The sequence below is a fragment of the Equus asinus genome, chromosome 9 (assembly GCF_041296235.1).
Source record: "Equus asinus isolate D_3611 breed Donkey chromosome 9, EquAss-T2T_v2, whole genome shotgun sequence".
NCBI classification, from domain to species: Eukaryota; Metazoa; Chordata; class Mammalia; order Perissodactyla; family Equidae; genus Equus; species Equus asinus.
The window spans coordinates 43,839,708-43,857,376 of NC_091798.1; the positions used below are offsets into that span (position 1 = coordinate 43,839,708).

Consider the following 17,669-nt stretch of genomic DNA (forward strand, 5'->3'; position numbering starts at 1 on the left):
CCACCCCACCAAATCCTTCGGGATGACCATTGAAGCTGTGAAAAATCAATTTTCTGCAGCTTCCTCAGAAGCCAGGATTTATTTTCTGAGTGTGCAGAGCCATTGGCTCAGCTGTTTCCCATCAGCTCCCTGCATGCTTCCAGGCCGCCAAGCACACCCCGCTGCCTCGCTTCTCCTGCCTTCTCCCTCGACGCTCAAACCCACACCCGAGGGTGCACCACAGGGAAGAGCAGAAGGCCTCACTCGGGAAAATCACACCAGGCATCAAGTTCATCTCCAATACCATCGCCTCACATTTCTCAGGCACAAAACCATTTGCAGAGGGTGCTCAGACAGACACATGCTGGGAGGCAAGACTAAACTCAGGAAGGCCACAGGCAGAGAGAGAGGAGGGCAGAAGAGCTCCTGGACCCTGGAATCACAGGGCAGAGAATGAGAATCTGTACGTGGCGACATCAGTACCACCTCTTCTCAGTGCCAGGCCCTGTTTACTGAGCGCTGACTGCCCAGGCCCTTGACCTGGGGCTGCACCCTGCCCCCAACTTTACCCGTCTCAGCGGCAGGTCCTGACCCATGAGGCTCCTGGCTGTAGTGGCCACAGCAGCCAGCATGGACCCACTGACACATGGGCAATGTCTGTCACACACACGCACCCATGTTCAGCAAGGGACACTGCCGACCTGAGGGCAGCAGATCATGGCTCTAACTCTCCAGTAGGGCCCACTGAGTCGGACAGCCATCTCTGTGCCACCTAACGAGTCCTTCGCTGAGGGCTTCGATCCTCATTCTCTCCATAGTCACTCTCAACAGATCCCAGTGTGGTTTTTGCGCTTTGCTCTAGACCAGTGGTTCTCAAGGTGTGGTCCCTGGACCAGCGGCAGTACCATCACCTGGGAACTTGGATGAAACGCATTCTCAGCCCCACCCCAGGCCTCCTGAATCAGAACTGGAGGTGGGGCCCAGCGATCTGTGTTTTAACAAGCCCTATAGGTGACTCTGATGCATGCTGAAGTTTGAGAAGCTACCCCAGGTGGCCGTGTAGTGGGGGGACAGGATACGGGATGGAGTGCCATCCCGCTCTTCCGCTCTCCTTCAGCCCAAGGCGCTGTACTCGCCTTTCAGCTAGCAAACCTGAGGGAACCCTTCTGCCTCCACGGGCTTCTCCTCTGTCTGGGTCTGGGTCCTCCTGGGCCCCCACACCAGCCTGGCTACCCCATTTCCCCTTGCTTTCTGCTGAAGGCCCCCAAACTCAAAGTGCCTGATGTCACCATGTGTTGATGAGTATGAAATTTTTGTTCACACCATAATTAAAATATTATACAAGACACACTATGTCCCCGTCTCAGGGTCTTTGCAATACCTGCTCCTAAGCTACAATTCTCTTCTCCGATCAGCATGCTTCACTCAGGTCTCTGGGACTGTCACCTCTTCAGAGAGCCCTGTCTTAACCATCCTCTCTAGGGGCCCCTCCTCATGGGCTCTATCCCCTTACCCAGTTGACTTTTTCTTCTTCTCCACCTAATAGTATATTGTATACTTACTTAAGTATTTGTGGGTGGAATTTTTGTTGTTGTTTTTGGTCTATTTCCCTCTCTAGATTATAAACTCTACGACGACAGGCATTTCATGTTTCACTCACTGCTACATCCTCAGTGCCTAGAACATGCCTGTCACATGCTAGGAGCTCAATAAATATACTGGTAAGTGAATGGATACATACATAGAAACAAAAATTAGAGCTATCCACTCCTCATCCTTATCACTCTTGAACACATAAAAAGCCAAGGCAAATTTGGAAATTAACTACAAACAAAACTACCAAGACAATTAGATGTGTTTTGCTAAAGTTAAATAGCCAAGAATGTGTTTAATAGTAGCAAGATGTGGCCTCGGGCCACTTCTGTTTCTGTATTTTGATTTAATTAATACCAACGTCGAAAGTGAATGCCTGCAAACAGATGTACGCAAACAATGTGGCATTGGCAACTTGAAGGCTGTGTTTGCAAGGAAAACCAGCTTTCATCCAAAACCATAACACTGCACATAAGCCTGTAGCGCCTATTGTAATGAAGGATTACTGGACAACTCTGCAGAGCTGTCCTGTTCACTTGAAGCCACATTAGCCTATGGTGGTACTAAAATCTGCCTTAAATAAACTCTTAATCTCCTAATCTTAATTCTAGCAATCTCTTCCTCATATATTTCCCAGCATAGTTACTGCCAATGAACTCTAGCTAGTTGCCACATGTCAAGCTGGGATCTCTTTGCCATATGAATGTGACCCTGGCCACCAGCAATTGGGTGCCTTGGCCTCTGGCACCGCCCACTAGCACGTGCTTTGTTGTACCCTCGCTTGTCTCTATCTAAACTCATGCAACTGAATTAAACTCCCTTTGTAAGTGGACCACAGCTGTATTTAGCCTTCCTTTGGAGCAAACATGAGCAATCAAATACACCAACACCATCATGAAGATGTGCAAAGGGTTTCTTAAATCATGCAGCAATACCAACCAGGTGGGTACCCAGATAATATAGATAAGACTATATGAATTCTAAAGGATTTTCATCAAAAGGGAAATGCAGACCTTTGAGAATCAAGAAACAAGTCCCCGAGCCCCTGATCTCTTCACCTACCTGCTTCACCTACTTCTACCCTGGCACTTGTCACCAAGCCCCCGCAGGGCAACTGAGCACTGATGTACTGAATCCCAGCACACAGACCAGGGACCATCTTACCAGCTGAAGATGCAGCTCTCAAGCCACCAGGGAATTATTAAAGTTCCAATCCCAGCGGGGCCCATGTGGGACTCCGAATCAGCTCACTGGACTCACACATGTTTTGAAATGGTTATGTAACTGTGGCATCTGCGAGGGCTTTCCAGGGATGGAGATGTAACAGGTACCAAAGGTTTAATTAAAAATTTATGGGAGAAAAACTTGCACTTGAGAACGTTATATCCACTTTCTCCAGTTTGGGTTTGTTCCCCCTGCTTCTGTTCTATGGGCGCCTCTCAGTCCTGGGCTACACAGCTGGGGGGCTGCCTGCAGGAGGAGTCCTTCTGTGATGAGACCAGGCTCTGACACCCAGCCCAAAGGCTCATCCTGAACAGCATCCATCCTCAGAGTAGTTGCCAAGACCAGCCACCCCTGAGGTCAGACATCAGGTTCAGCTGCCCAAGGAGTCAACTTGTCCAGTCTCCTGCCTGCACGCAGGCCCCCCAGCACAACCACAGGACTTGGCAGATTCTCCTAAGATTCAGCTTCCTGGGGCCCCCCAGTCTCAAGCCAAAACAACTGTCCTCCTCCTTCATGCTGTCTATCACCCCTCAGTCCGTGCTGAGGACGCCCTTCAGTGCAGGAACTATCCAGGGAGAAAGAACTCTCCTCAGCATGTTCCTCTGCATGCTGGAGGAAGGAGTCCTCACAGAACCTCTCCAAGGCCCAGCTAGAAAACCTCAGTCCAGGCTGCTGCCCCTGTGACCTGAGGGCCAGCCCCTCACCCTGCTGGTGGTCTCTCTCTCACACATCCCCATGCACAGGCACACATACACAGCCTCAACGTTGGCAAACGCAGCCTTCTGCCCCGATGGTCTCTGAGAGAAGGAGGGAGTGCCCTGCTAGCCGAGAAAGGATTGCTCCGTGTCAGTCACCTCACCGCTCATGTGTGAGGCTGAAGCCAGGAACCCACAGAGACAAAGGCCTGAGAGCCCCACCAAGCTGGGGCAGCAGACAGGTCAGCCCAGGGAGTGGCGTCAGCGGTCAGCCTGGAGGAACAGGCCCGGGACTGGTTCATCAGCCAGCAGCAGCACCACCCACCTCCCGGGGAGGGAGCACCCCTTTTAGGCTTGGCTCTGTGCCCCTCTACCCACACCTGACCTCAGGGAGGCTTCTGGGCTCTTCCATGTTGCCACAGCCCCCCAGAAGTGGGCCTCAACTTTCAGCTCAAGCTTGTCCATGCCCCCATTCCACCCCCCTCTCCCCCCCCCCCGCCCTAGCCCCACTCTTAATGGGAAAGAAACCAGGCCCCTCCCAGAAACACATTTCAGTTAACGGCTACATTCTTTTCCCACCTCTTTGCTAAAAAGGCTTTCTCTGAGAAACCTTCTTGACAATTACCATCATTAAAGGAAGGGGGATTTAGAAGGACAAGTGTAAGCAGCCTGCTCAGGCCACCCACCCCATGGTAAATCTTCCCCTCCAGCTCCCCATTCCAGGAGGCTGAGGGGGAGGCAGCCCTGGGCCCAGCCCCACGGTTGAGGGTGGAGCATCTCAGGCTATGACCCCCCAGTGACCCCAGTGGGAAAAAGGGCAGGCTGGTTCCTGCCTCATCCACGTCATGGGCACAGTGAGAGGTGAAGGTGCACCTGAGTGGGGAGGGACCTTGGCAGTCCCCCATCTCGACCGGAGGGCACCTCAGAGAGGGTGTGAAGGAAGGAGCCTTAGAAGCGAGTGTGTCAAAGAAGATTCGCGAAGCGGGTGTTGGATTGGACACTTGGGAGGAATCATGAACTAGCATGTGCATCAGTCGCCTCCTCTCTGCCTCCAGTTCCTGAGGACCCTCTACATACACACCAGGCGCCATGCTAGGGCTACTCCATACACTCGGTCCTCATAAGGACTCTAGAAAGTATATATCATTCCCAGTGAGCAGATGAGGTAAGTGAGGCTCAGAGGTGGGGCTCCATTTGCTTTATGACTTAGTAACTTAGTGTTTAAGTAACTTGTCCACGGTACCAGTCAGCACATGGCAAGGTGCTTCCAACTGCCACTCCGTGTTCCTGAGCCCAAACCCTCCCGCAATGGGGAAAGCAGCTCCTCCTCAGAGCCTGGGGGCCAGTGGAGGGAGACTGACTGAGACTGGCTCTTCCCTCTGTGGCCACTGCCCTGAACCAGCCCCCTTCAATGCTGGTATTAGAAACCGTGTGGCCTCACCCTGGCCTGCCCCACCCTGGTCTTGCTCCACTCACACACTCTGGCTGCTCCCTCCCCACCTTCCTGAAGCACATCTCAGGATCAGCACCTACCTGCTCCAAAACCTCCTTGGCTCCCCATGTTCACAGACTAAAATCCAGACGGGCTAGTCCCTGAAGGCCTTGTATGATAGGCAGTGGCCTCTCCTCTCTAGACGTCTGTTTTGGGACTCTACTACACAGACACTATCTCCAAGTCAAATGGGACCACCCACTGAACTCCCTGCTTGGCCAGTCTGTAGGCCCCCAAGACTTCAAAGGTGTGGGACCCAAGGCTGCTGCCCAGAGCTGGCAAGTGTCATGAAGCATTAGGGGAGCTCATCAGCCTAGGGGTTGGGGTGGGAGGGGACTTGGGGGTGCACAAGAGAGCCACTGGCCTGGACAGAGGGCACTCCCCACTCCCCTGTGCTGTGGCTCCCCACAGGACTCTGCACACGCTGCCTCTGTGGGGTGTCCCCACCTTATTGGCCAGCCTGGGCGACTCTCCCTAGGGGCTCGGTACTGCTGAGTCATCCCTCTCCCAGGAAGAGCACAGCCCTCTCAGTTCTGTACAAAGTCACACGAGCACAACTGCTGCCCCATGGCTCTTGCGCAACTCGGCACCCACCTGGCTGCGTGTACTCAGGGATTTCTCTGTGGCGGCACCTGGGGCAGGTATCCGCACATACACATCTGAACTTAGAGAATGGCAGCTGGGGGCCCTGGGCTCAAAGTGGGCTGCTGGATAAAGGGATTCGTGGGGAATGGGAGCCATGGGCGCCCTGGTCCCACCAAGTCCTCTTCCAACAGCAGACCCGCCTCTTGCTAAGGCCAATGTCCTCACCACGTGCCTTTAACTGGCCCATCCCACTGTGCTTCCCAAAGTCACTGAGGTCAGGTGCTGGGCCAGGGACCATGGCCTGACCTCCTGCTCTGCCACTGGTTCAGAGTGACTCTGGGAAACTCCATGTTCCTCTCTGGCCTCTGTTTCTTCACACATAAGACAGAAGCTGGGACTACAGTGGTGATTTCCCAGCTTTGTTCCTGGAAGCCCTGCGGCCACACTTGGGGCCTGGAAGTCTGCTGGAGCTGAGACTTCCTGTACCTGGTGCATAACCCTGGGCAAGTGTCTCCCCTTCACAGGACAGAATTTCGGTCTCACCCTTTCTTCCTACTCAGATATAGGCTTTCAAGAAGCTACAGAAAGGGAGGACTGGGCCAGAGGTCAGTGGCCCTCCGCCCTGGGCAGGTCAGGGCAGGGTTAGGGAGGAGGGCCCAGCAAAAGGGAAAGCCAGCCAGTCAGTGCGTGGGCACTGGCAGAGGCTCGAGGGGCCAGCTCTGACCCCGTGAACGAAGGAACCACAGGATAATAGGTCACTACTTCAGCCAAGTATCTGGCCTCTAGAAGTTGGCCCTGGTGGGGTGGCCGACAGCTGACTCAGAGTCAGCTTTGGAAGTCACCAAAGCCTCAGGGGTCTGGACCCAGGCAGGCAGAGTTTGAGGTGGAAGGCCAGCAGGCATCAGGTCTGGCCCAAGAGCAAGGTGAGGGGGAAGACCCTACCTCCCCACCCCCTAGGAGACCTCTCCTGCCCCTCACCCCTTCCCACTCCAAGAGACAGGCTGGATCAGTCAGGATCCAGGCAGGAAAACAGAGCTCATAGCCCATGCCCAGTGAGCCATCACGGTGACATAGTTACAAAGTTGGAGGAGCCGCAAAGACAAGCCAGGGACAATGAGGTGATACAGAGAGCAGCCTCAGCAAGAGAAAGCCAACACCAACCCTAGGACTGAAGGAACAGCAGAAGGAAGTGCTTCCAAAGCCTAGAAGCCGTAGGGTCATCCAGTAGGAGACAAAATCACATATGGGCCTCCTCAGGCTGAGGGAGCAAGACCATGGGGAGACAGGCTCATGAGTGACAGCTGGAGCCATGGAGGAGATGCCACTCAAGCCAGAGAGAGGAGAAGCGCCCTTTCCCCTCCCTTCTTCCTGCCCTCCAGTCTCCCGTCAGTGCCTCCCATGGGTCAAACCTGACCAGAGCCAGTTATCAAGGAAGCCTGGGAACTGTGGATTGCAGGGCTGGCCCACATGTGTGCTACAGAGCCAGTAAGGGAAGGGCAGGGAACGGATCTGAGAGCAAAGAGCAAATGACAGCCACAAAGACACTCTCAGACTCCCACCTAGAGACCCCTGTGTTTCCAGATCCTGCCCACACTTCAAAGTTCAACTAGAACCATCTCCCCTCAGGAAGCCTTGGTGGCTGGTTCTGGGCCAGCCCTGATGTCCGTTTGTCTTGCCACACTCCTCTGGCCTTGGTCCCCTTGGCCACACGGGGTCAGGGCAGGAGGCCCTCCCTGAACTCTCCCCGGTCCCAAAGATGCCCCAGCAGCTCAGCAAGCCCCTGCCACAGCTAAGCACAACCTTGGATGGGCCATTCTGCCCTGAACTCCCCAACTGGGTTTATTTCCGAGAAAATCTTTTTTTTCCAAATGAAAATTCCCAGGTCATTTCTTAGGAGAATGTATGCTGTTGTTGTTGCTCAATCAGGGGACTGGACACACGAGAGGAAGCCACGCAGTCCCATGTGAACTGCCCTGGGCCCAGCCTGACCTGGAGGGGAAAGGAGAGCTGGGAGCACTGAGGTCCCACTGCCTCCAGGCCTCCCATTGAGACGTGCATTTTTAGAGCAAGAGACCCATGAGGTTTCCGACAGAGGGAAAGACATTTACTTCACCAAATATGATGGGGTCTGACCCTTCCCTTTCAAGGCCCCACTCACCCCTGCCTGCCCCCTCCAGCCTCCAAGGATCAGCAGTGTCCTCCTAATTAGCCATGTTCTCCAGCCTCTTTTCCCAACATCAGGAAACCTGCTGAGTTGCATTTCGAAACAAAATGTGCTGACAGGGTCACCTCCCCTCCTATTACCTCTCTACTGTCTCCAGAACAAACCCCAGACCTCAGAGCCAGAGAGACGAGGCCACTGGAGCACTGAAGACAGCTCATATTGGCTCACAAGGACATCGTGTTCAGTGAGATCACACTGACAACTTGAAATCAGCTACGATGGGAATATTTATACCATGGAAATCGGCAAACACTTCAGATCAGGGCTTTTTTCTCCCCCCTTCCTTTCTGGGGAGCTGGTTGTTAAATGCTCACCAACACACCACTGAATGAGGCCTTTGACATTCTGGGCATATGCTGCCACCGTCAACCCCAGCCTCATGTCCTGCCACCTCCTCTCTCCTATCCTCTCCCTCCAGCTGTTCACCAAACCCACCAGGCCTCCTTGGAAAGCTCATGCTTTCCCCCAGCTGCTCAAGGGGAGAGGGCATGAGCACACTGCTGTCCTGAGTTCAGATCCAGATGTGTGACCTTGGGCGAGTCGTTTCCACTCTGTGTCCTCACCCATAAAGCAGACAGCAGCACTGGGCCATCATGAGCATGAAACAAGAGCATGAGCGTTGCAAGCTCAGCAGCGAGCATGGTTCGTAGATGTGCTGAAAAACAATATCACCCCTTCTCTACCAAAGGAAATTCTCCTGCGCCTCAAGTTCAACCTAAATCCCACCTCCTCGGCGAGGCCAGGCCTGTGAACCTAGCAGAAATCTCCTGTTCCCTCCTGGGCAGCCGGCTTCTGGCGACTGTGGCTCTATGACGTAAGACCAGAGCCCCCTGTGAGAGCAGCACAGGCAGCTGTGGGGTGGGGGCAATTTACACTGAGTTCCAGTGAGAAGCAGGATTACATGACTGCTAAAGCTGCCAGGTCCTCTCCACGGCCTCACCCACAGGCCAGGGAAAGATGAGCTTCCTCCTTCCTCAGGAGAAGGGAGCTCCTTCCTCCTTGCCTCACAAGCATCTGCAGGCACCTGCCCAGCAGTGGCAGGAAGGAGAGGCAAGATGTGGGCAAGTGGCCTCGGGTGAACTTAGGGTGAGTCAGCCTCACAGAGTTCACCTCCAACAGCCAGCCTGTCTGCAAAGGTGAGGAAAACTTCTAGAAGATGGCACACCCGTCAGTCCAGGCTGGACGCCCCGGCTGGCCAGCCCTCAGGAGCTCTGCTTTCTGTGGGAAAGGTAATTGCACACTCACCACTTGCCCCTGCCCGGCTTGCACAGCCGAAACGGACAAGGCATGGACCAGGCCGAGAGGGGCTAAGGTGACCTAGCCCCCTCAGGAGGTCAAGAACCAAGGTTGGCTGCACCCTCCTGGTTTCCCGGTAGAAGTCAGGGTGGGTCAATGGGGCACCTCCACTGTCCTCTGAAGAGCTCAGCAGATCCCTAGCAGCTGGTTATCAGCTGTCATTATTCATCACTTACTAGTTGTGGCCTTGAGCAAGTTAGTTAACCTCCCTGGGCCTCAGTTTCCCCCTCTGTAAAGTGGGGGCAATATAGTACCTCCTCCTGAGTAGTTACAGGCAAACAAGTGTTTCACGCAGGCTCAGGCACACCGTAAGTGCTTGATAAGTGTTAGCTATTATAATTCGTTACCTCCATTTTACACAAGAAGAAAATGAGCTTTATAAGGGAACCCAGAGAGACACAATTTGAGGTTTTTGTCTCAAGTCCTCGCAGGATCCAATCTCCAAAGGAAACCTTATGTCTGAGCAGAAGCCTGGAACCTCGAGAATAAGATGGCACCATCTCCTCTGCCTCGAGCGAGGACAGCAGAACTGGGGTCTCTGATGGTGACTCTTTGGAGCCAGGGGTTGTGTCTTCTATCACAGGTATTCTTGTTGCTATAAATGTTTAGCACGGCCCTGCTCTGACACCACTTGTAAATCACAGAATGTCAGGTTGACAAGGAACCGTAATGACCATCCAGTTCCCCTCCATAGCTGGGCACAGCTTCCCTCAAAAACCTCAGCCAGGACACTGCTTGAATACCTCCAGTGATGGGGAACTCTGTACCTGCAGAGGCCACACGTTCCACTGCAGACACACCCAGAGAGAGGGAAAGGGGAAATAAATGAAGGGGCTGGAGAAGGCTGGTGCTGAGGCTGATTCTGCCAACTTCTCAGATGAGCCTGAGCTAGGTCCAGCCTCCAACCTCTGGCCACTGCCCTGAGCCTGAGAAGTTCCGTTCTCCAGGGACACGAGGGTGCCTCTGGGAAGCTGGGCTTGAGTGGGAAGACGTGGAAACGAGTCGAGCCACACACCAACTGGTCCCACACCACGAGGCAACAGGAAAGAAAAATAGGGTGGCCCCAGGCCAGCTCTAGCGGCAGCAGCCAGGGAGATCAAAACGCCCAGATAATGAGCCGAATTCTTCTCGCAGAGACACCAGCTAATGAAGGGAGCACAGGAATCCCCATGTCACGGGCCCAAACTGTTTATACAAGTGTTAAAAATACATTTCAAAAGAAAGCAGGGAAGCCCAAGGAAAACCCTCTGCCACCCTTAGAAAATGATTTCTGAAAACCACGTTAATTTGTTTTCCGAAAGGTGTTTGAAGTCTCTCAGTGTACCCCTTGGGCAACTTTAATTCCTCCTCCTAATCCCCTATTAAACCCGATGCTCATGAGCACAGCCCACTTAGGGGATTCTGATTTTTATTCTTAATTATATAGATGCATATTTGCATCTATCTGTGCTCTTATGTTTTTATGTAAATTAAAAAGGCACTGTCAGCTATACTTCTCCAAGATGCCCAAAATAGCCTGAGCTTCATTAAGGCACTAGGGGGACTTTAAATGAAGTTTAAAGGGTCAGAAGAGTGTAATGTTTAAAATTGATTTTTGAAGGCTTGTAACCTCACAGCCAGAGATGAATGGGTGTGTGGGAAAGTGTGAGAAGCAGTGGGTGAGGAGCCGAGCCTGGGGAGAGTCGGGGCAGGGGTCTCCTCTGCCAGTGCGTGGCAGAGCTGGCTGGACCCGTAGGCAACCAGCTCCACCATCCTAGAGGGGCTCCGCAGAGGAAACAGGAGCTCACAGCAAGAATCACGATCATCGTCATCATCCCCACCAGCAGCAGCAAGCTCCTCTTCTCAAACACCTACTAGGTGCCGGCTGTTGTGTCAAACTCTTTGCACACCTCAACTCATTAATCCCAGCAGCCCTCCAAGGAGGGGACTGTTATCATGCTTATTTTTCAGACGGAGACACCAAGGCACGGAAAGGTCAGTGACTTCCCTAAGGTCCTACTAAAGAAATGGTGATGAAGAAACTGAGGCTCAGAGAACTTGACAAAAAGCTGCCACAGGTCACACAACCAGTAAAGCCCTCTGACTTGAACCCGAGTCGGCAAGACTCCACAACCCAAGCCCTCAATCTCTTCTCTCTCACTCCGCAAACTAATGGCATGCTCCCTAGCCAAGGAGGACCTCACAACAATGCACAAGAGATGTGACAAGGCAGCATCCTTCCCACTGGCCCTTAAGGCCTAGTGACCAGGCATCTGTCTGGGTTCTGGATCATCAGAGCTCCAGCAGCCCAGGTAGGAAGAGAACTGTGGGCTCAGGTAATCTCGGAAGGCTCCCTGGAGGAAGGGGACAAGCAGTTGGCTGGAGATGAATGGGCCAAAACACAGAAGACAATAGAATTGGGTAAAATGGGGTGCACAGGTGGGAAAGGACAAGTGTACTCAGAGACACACGGCCGGAGACATCAGGAGGCAGATGGGCAGAAGGACCAGGAGTCTGGGGACAGACATCTGGGGGTCACAGAACCATAGAGATCCTTCCACCAAATCTACTCTCTCTGTCTTTCTTCCAGTGGCCAGGCCTGGAGTGTCCCTGCTCCTATTTAAGGCCAGCTCCTCCTCTGTACGCCGAGTCTCACCTCCTGCGCCCTTGCAAAGACATCACTCCTGTCCCCTCTCTTTAGATCATTAAACTTCTCCTCCCTCTTGGATCACTCACACCACCGTACAAATTTGCTGTTATTTCTCCTATGTCTAAAAACCCCTGCTTTGACCCCCACATCCCTCTCAGGGTACCATTCCATTTCTCTCCTTCCTCTTTTGGCAAAACTCCTTGAGAGCTGTGTTGGAGCGTGTCTTCCCCCACGGCTCCCTGTCTTCTCTGCCTTCCCTGGTCAGGCTTCATCCCACCTCCCCACTGCACCCTCACCTAGCGCACTCTCAGAAGCCCTTCCCCAAAACCCTTCCTTCTCCTCGCTGCCTTCAGGATGCCGCACTCCCCCGGTTTCCCTCCCACACCCCTCACTGTACCTTCCCAGTCGCCCTCGCTGGTTCCTCCCACGTCTACGGACTGCGCCATCCTCGGCCTCTGAGCCCTCTTCTCTTCTCTCTCTCCATCCACCATCTCCTCCTGTCCTGTGGCTTTAAATACTGCTGCCACGCCAGTGACGCAAAATGGCTATCTCCAGCCCCTCCTGCCTCTCAGCTCCACGCTCATCACAGCCAACTTGACGTCATCTCTTTGTGTCTCACAGGCCTCTTGGACTTAACAAGACCCAGGCTGCACTCCTGATTTCCACTCCCCCAAACCTGCCCTTCCTCTACACTCTTCCCCCATCTCAACAAATGGCTATGGGGCTGAAGGGAAGAGGGAAGTCAGAAATAACTCTCAGCTTGAGCAACTGGGTGGACAGAGTGCCAACCCATCAGGAAATCCTATTAGCTCTACCTCCAAAACATACCTGGACCCACCCACTTCTCTCAAACCCCACTGCACCCACACCAGCGTACACCATCATCATTTTGCACCTAGATTCCCACACTAGCCTTCTAACTGACCTTCCTGTCTTCACCTTTGGTCCCTACAAATCCATTGTCCATTCGGAGGTCAAAGGGATCTTTTAAAAATACAAATCTAATCATGTCACCTCCCCAGCTTCCCACTGTACTTGGAATTACATCCAAATTCCTAGACATTGACCTGTACAGCCCTATATGATCTGAACCCTATCTCACCCATATCGTTTGCCCCTCCCTCCTGGATCCCTAAATCCAGCTGCCTGGTCCATTCTGCATCTTCAACACACTAGGCTTGTTGAACCCTCGGGCCTTTGCGCTTGTGTTTCATCCACCCGTAATGCCTTCCCCCGATTTTCTCATAGCTGACTCCTTGTCATACAGATCTCAGCTGAACTGTCACCTCCTTGTGAAAACTGTCCCTGATCATCCAGTTTAAAAGAGTTCTCCATCACATCACAGGTGCTCACACCTGACAATTTTCTTGTTATTTATATATGTGTGTGCTGTCTGTGTCCCTCACCAGAATGTGAGCCCCAGGAGGGCAGAGACCTCATCTATTATGTTCACTGCTGTATCCCCAGCATCTAGCACAGGGCCTGGCTCAGACCTGATGCTCAGTCACCATGACATGAATGAATGCTTCCTCCCATCTCCTCATCCCTCCTCCCACCACCTACCCAACCTCCCCTAAGACCCTGGCCTTTTCCACGAGGCCCGACGTCCACACGGTAAAGATCAGTGTCCTGATTATGTCAGCGCTTAGGGTTGAGAGTAAAGGGGAGAGGGAATCACAGTGACTGTCTTTTTCCTCCCAGCCTTGGCCGTGACTCCCACCTCCCCGCTGCCCTGGGCCACACCTGCCCTGGGGTGGGGGACTAATTGCCAAGCAGGCGGCCTTGTGCTCAGGAACACCAGCAGGACTCAAATCCTGGCTCCTCACTTATGGCCAGGGGACTGAGCAAGTCTCTTTACCTGTCTGATCCTTAGTTTACTGATCTGAAAAATGGGGAAATTGTGTTGTTACGATAATTTGAATAAAATAATCATTATAAGGAGGGCCCAACACAGACATGTACTCAATCTCTATGAAGCGGAGGTGTTATTGATACTATCAGCCATTATGACGACCGGGATGGGGCCCAGAGGGAACAGGGAACAGGGGCCCCACACACATTCCTCCTAGAACTAGGGCCAAGTGTGGCCAACAGATCTCAAGACTGAGGACTCAAGGCTGTCTCTGCTAATCCTCTCAACAGGTTCAAACATCCCCACCTCCTCTCCCTTGCATTCCCTCTCAGCAGAGTGACGAGGGCTCAACTTTGTTCATGACAAGGTGGCATTACAAATAACAGAACCCATTTATGTTGATGCCACACCTAATCCTGTACTCCCCCCATGAAAGGGGGCCAAGTTCCTCCCACACAGGGTGGCAGGCAGGGCATTGATCCTCCCTCAATACTAGAGGCACTGAGAGGGCAGATGGCTCACACACCGTGAGAGCCAGGGCCAGATCTGGGCACCATCTGCCAGCCCTGCCCACGGAACCTGATCTGATCAGTGGGATGGGGGACCATGCACAGGCCCCTTGAGGAGACACAGTGTCCTGGGCAGTTAAATCTCAAATCTCAAGAGAATAAGACAAGCCATGTCCTGGGAGAAAATATTTGCAGAAGATCTGTCTGATAAAGAACTGTTATCCAAAATACACAAAGAAGTCTTAAAACTCAACAATAAGAATACCTATTAAAAAATCGGCCAAAAGCTTTAACAGACACCCCACCAAAGAAGACATACAGATGGCAAAAAAGCACATGCAGGGGCCCGCGTGGTGGCGTAGTGGTTAGGTTTGTGTTCTCCACTTTTGTGGCCCAGGATTCGCAGGTTCAGATCCCAGGTGCAGACCAAGCACCACTCATCAAGCCAACTGTGGCAGCATCCCACATAAACTGGAGGAAGATTGGCATAAATGTTAGCTCACTGACAATCTTCCTCACAAAAAAAAAAAAAAGCACATGAAAAGATGCTCTACATCATATGTCATTAGGGAAACGCAAATTAAAACAACAGTGAGATACACACCTATTAGAATGGCCAAAATCCAGAACACTGACGACACCAAATGCTGATGAGGATGCGGAGCAACAAGAACTCTCATTCGTTGCTGGTAGAAATGCAAAATGGTGCAGCCACTTTGGAAGACAATTTGGCAGTTTCTTACAAAACTAAACATACTCTTACCATACAATCCAGGAATCACACTCCTCTGTTTCTACCCAAATGAATTGAAAACTTGTTCACACAAAACCTGCACATGGATGTTTATAGCAGCTCTATTCATAATTGCCAAAACTTGGAAGCAACCAACACGTCCTTCAGTAGGTGAATGGATAAATAAACTGTGGCACATCCGGACAATGGAATATTATTTAGTGCCAAAAAGAAATGAGCTATCAAGCCATGCAAAGACATGGAGGAAACTTAAATGCTTCTTACTAAGTGAAAGAAGCCAAACTGAGAAGGCTACACACTGTATGATTCTAACTGCATAATATTCTGGAAAAGCAAAATTATGGAGACAGTAAAAAGATCAGATGTTGTCAGGGGTTGGGGGGAGGGGGGATGAATACACAGAGCACAGAGATTTTCAGGGTAGTGAAACTACTCTGTGTGATACTATAACGGGGGGCACACATCATTACACATTTATTAAAATCCATAGAATGTACAACACCAAGGGTGAACCCTATTGTAAACTACAGATTCTGGGTGATAAGATGTGTCGATGTAGTTTCATCACTTTTAACAAATGTACCGCTCTGGGGAGGATGTTGATAATGGAGGAGGCTATGCATGAGTGGGAGCAGTGGTCCATGGGACTCTCTGTATCTTTTCCTCAATTTTGTTGTGAACCTAAAACTGCTCTAAAAACGAAAGTCTATTAAAAAAAAAACAAATGGCACCAAGCCTGGCCCCCACAGTTCCTTTCTGATATGCATCTTGCAAAATTGACTATGCCTTTTTATGCCTTCAGTCTACTGAGTAGCTAGACCCAGCCCTGATGTTGTAAGTTCATGCACCATAGTTAGAACAGTCAGCCACACGTAATGCCTGCAAAGTGTAAGGTCTTATTACAGTCACACTGACAACCCTCTGGTTTTCCCAGCTCCTCATTGCTGGACAAAAGGTTAGGGACCGAGCTCTATAGCTTGGTTACTTGGCAGCTCGTACCTGGGCCACAGGAGAACATCCAGCTCAGAACAGTCTACAAGGTATACACTGGCCCCCAGAATTACACCAACATGTCTTGGTCTGAACACCCTCCCCAACAACCAACCCCATAAACACCACCCCAACCCATTCCCACAGTGCTTCCAGCCTGCCAAAGCACATGCTCACATCACCTCACTGGCCTCTGAGTAGCCGGTGAGGAAAGTAGAGTGAGGACTCCTGGCCCCGCTCTATGGATGGGGACATTAAGACCCAAAGACATGCAGAGTGCACTCAAGGCCACACAGAGAGTGAGGTACAAGAAATCTTGAAATCCAATGACCTGACTCCTAATTCCATGTTCTTTCAACTCCTCTGTCCTGAACAGGTTAAAAAAAAAAAAAAGGGATGGACTTAGCATCATCAATACACCTTCTATACCTCTGTTAGTACCAACAAAAGTTCACACTCCTCATTCTTACCTAGACCTTCACAAAGTGCCATCCTTACAAGGTTTTCAATTCCATTTTACTACGTAGGCTTTGCCATAAGCCTATCAGGTTGGTATCCACCTCCATATTCTACACATTTTGAACTGAGGCACAGTAAGGTTTCTGACTCGCCCAAGGTCACACGGAACATCATGGGCAAGTGCCATGTCTCCTGACCCCCAGCCCAGTGCTCCGTGCTCTCCAATCACCCCCTCTCAGATATAAGTGAAATTCCTACCCCAGGTTCACATAGAACCACAGTTCTTACCAACTACCTGTTGTTGGAGCGGTCACTCTCCCCTCCTATACCGTTCTTCTTGCTGACTTCAGCTCAACGTCCTTGAGGTAACAGAGTTCACGCCCCTTGACCATGAGGCATGTAGGAGACCCCATGAATGTACCTGAATATACCTGCCAAATATCACAGCCATCAGATCACCCTCTGACCCTGCCCAGCGCACAGCCAATGACGCCTCCCAACTAGGGACCACAAAACAAAGACCTGAGAAAGGGTCAAATGGCACAAGCAAGGGGCCAAAAAGCCAAATGTACAGACCCCAGCCCAAAGTTCTGGGCAGGCCTGCGCTCACCTCAGCATTATCCATCCATCTATCATCTGTCCACAGCAGCCAATACCTCAACCTGATCATTTCTGCAGAGGCCAGCCCAGCCCAGAGGCCTCACCAAGCCCAAGCTTTCCCCCCAGGCATCTGAGCCTGGGCATCCCAGGCTTATAACCCCCATCTCCAGGCTTGTCTGTGGTCATGGGTCAAGGGCAAGCACTTGGGAAAACCTCTCCCATCTCTGACACATCCCGCAGACAAGTCCAAACCATGAGTGAAACGAGTAGACAACGGTCCCTGGGACCGTGGTTCAGGAAGCTGACCCTGGAAGGGCTGAGCCTGGCCAAACAGCACTGGGCGGGGGCAATGAGGGAACTAGACTGAGAAGGGGCTGGTTCTCAGGGAAAGACTTGAGTCAACATTGGAGGGGTGCAACAGGCAGGGAGATAGGAGTCTACAAATATTTGGAAGGTGCAAACACTTAGGAAAGGGAGAATTACCTTGCCCAGTAGCCAAGTGTTTTAAAACATCAGGCTAAACTTTGACCATAATTCACTTCCTGTCTATAAATGAAAGTCTTGCCAAGGACAGAAGAGATGGCTGGACATTCAATCTACTCTGGCAGCATGGAGTGGACATAGGAATGTCTGTCTGCCAACACCACCCTCACAAGACTTCCTGGGATGGGGACAATAAAAAAGACCCACATGGGCAGTCTCCACGTCATCCTAGATGCTGGGCTTCTAGGAAGTGTGGGACGAATTGTTCAGTGCACATCCCAATAGTAGGGGGCCCTCACAACAAC

The 17,669-nt window shown here is 51.8% G+C and overlaps 1 long non-coding RNA gene across 2 annotated transcripts in view; it reads right to left on the bottom strand.

Annotated features, from left to right (window-relative positions):
* The window catches only part of LOC139046177 (uncharacterized), a 141,121-nt gene that overhangs the window by 72,664 nt on the left and 50,788 nt on the right, over positions 1-17,669 (bottom strand). Inside the window, exon 1 of one of the 2 annotated variants that reach the window (XR_011505818.1) lies at positions 12,115-12,249. The exons of the other annotated variant lie outside the window; for it this stretch is intronic. This is a non-coding gene — a long non-coding RNA (uncharacterized lncRNA). Of the gene's footprint in view, positions 1-12,114; positions 12,250-17,669 lie in introns of those variants that run through there. 2 annotated transcript variants of the gene reach the window in all.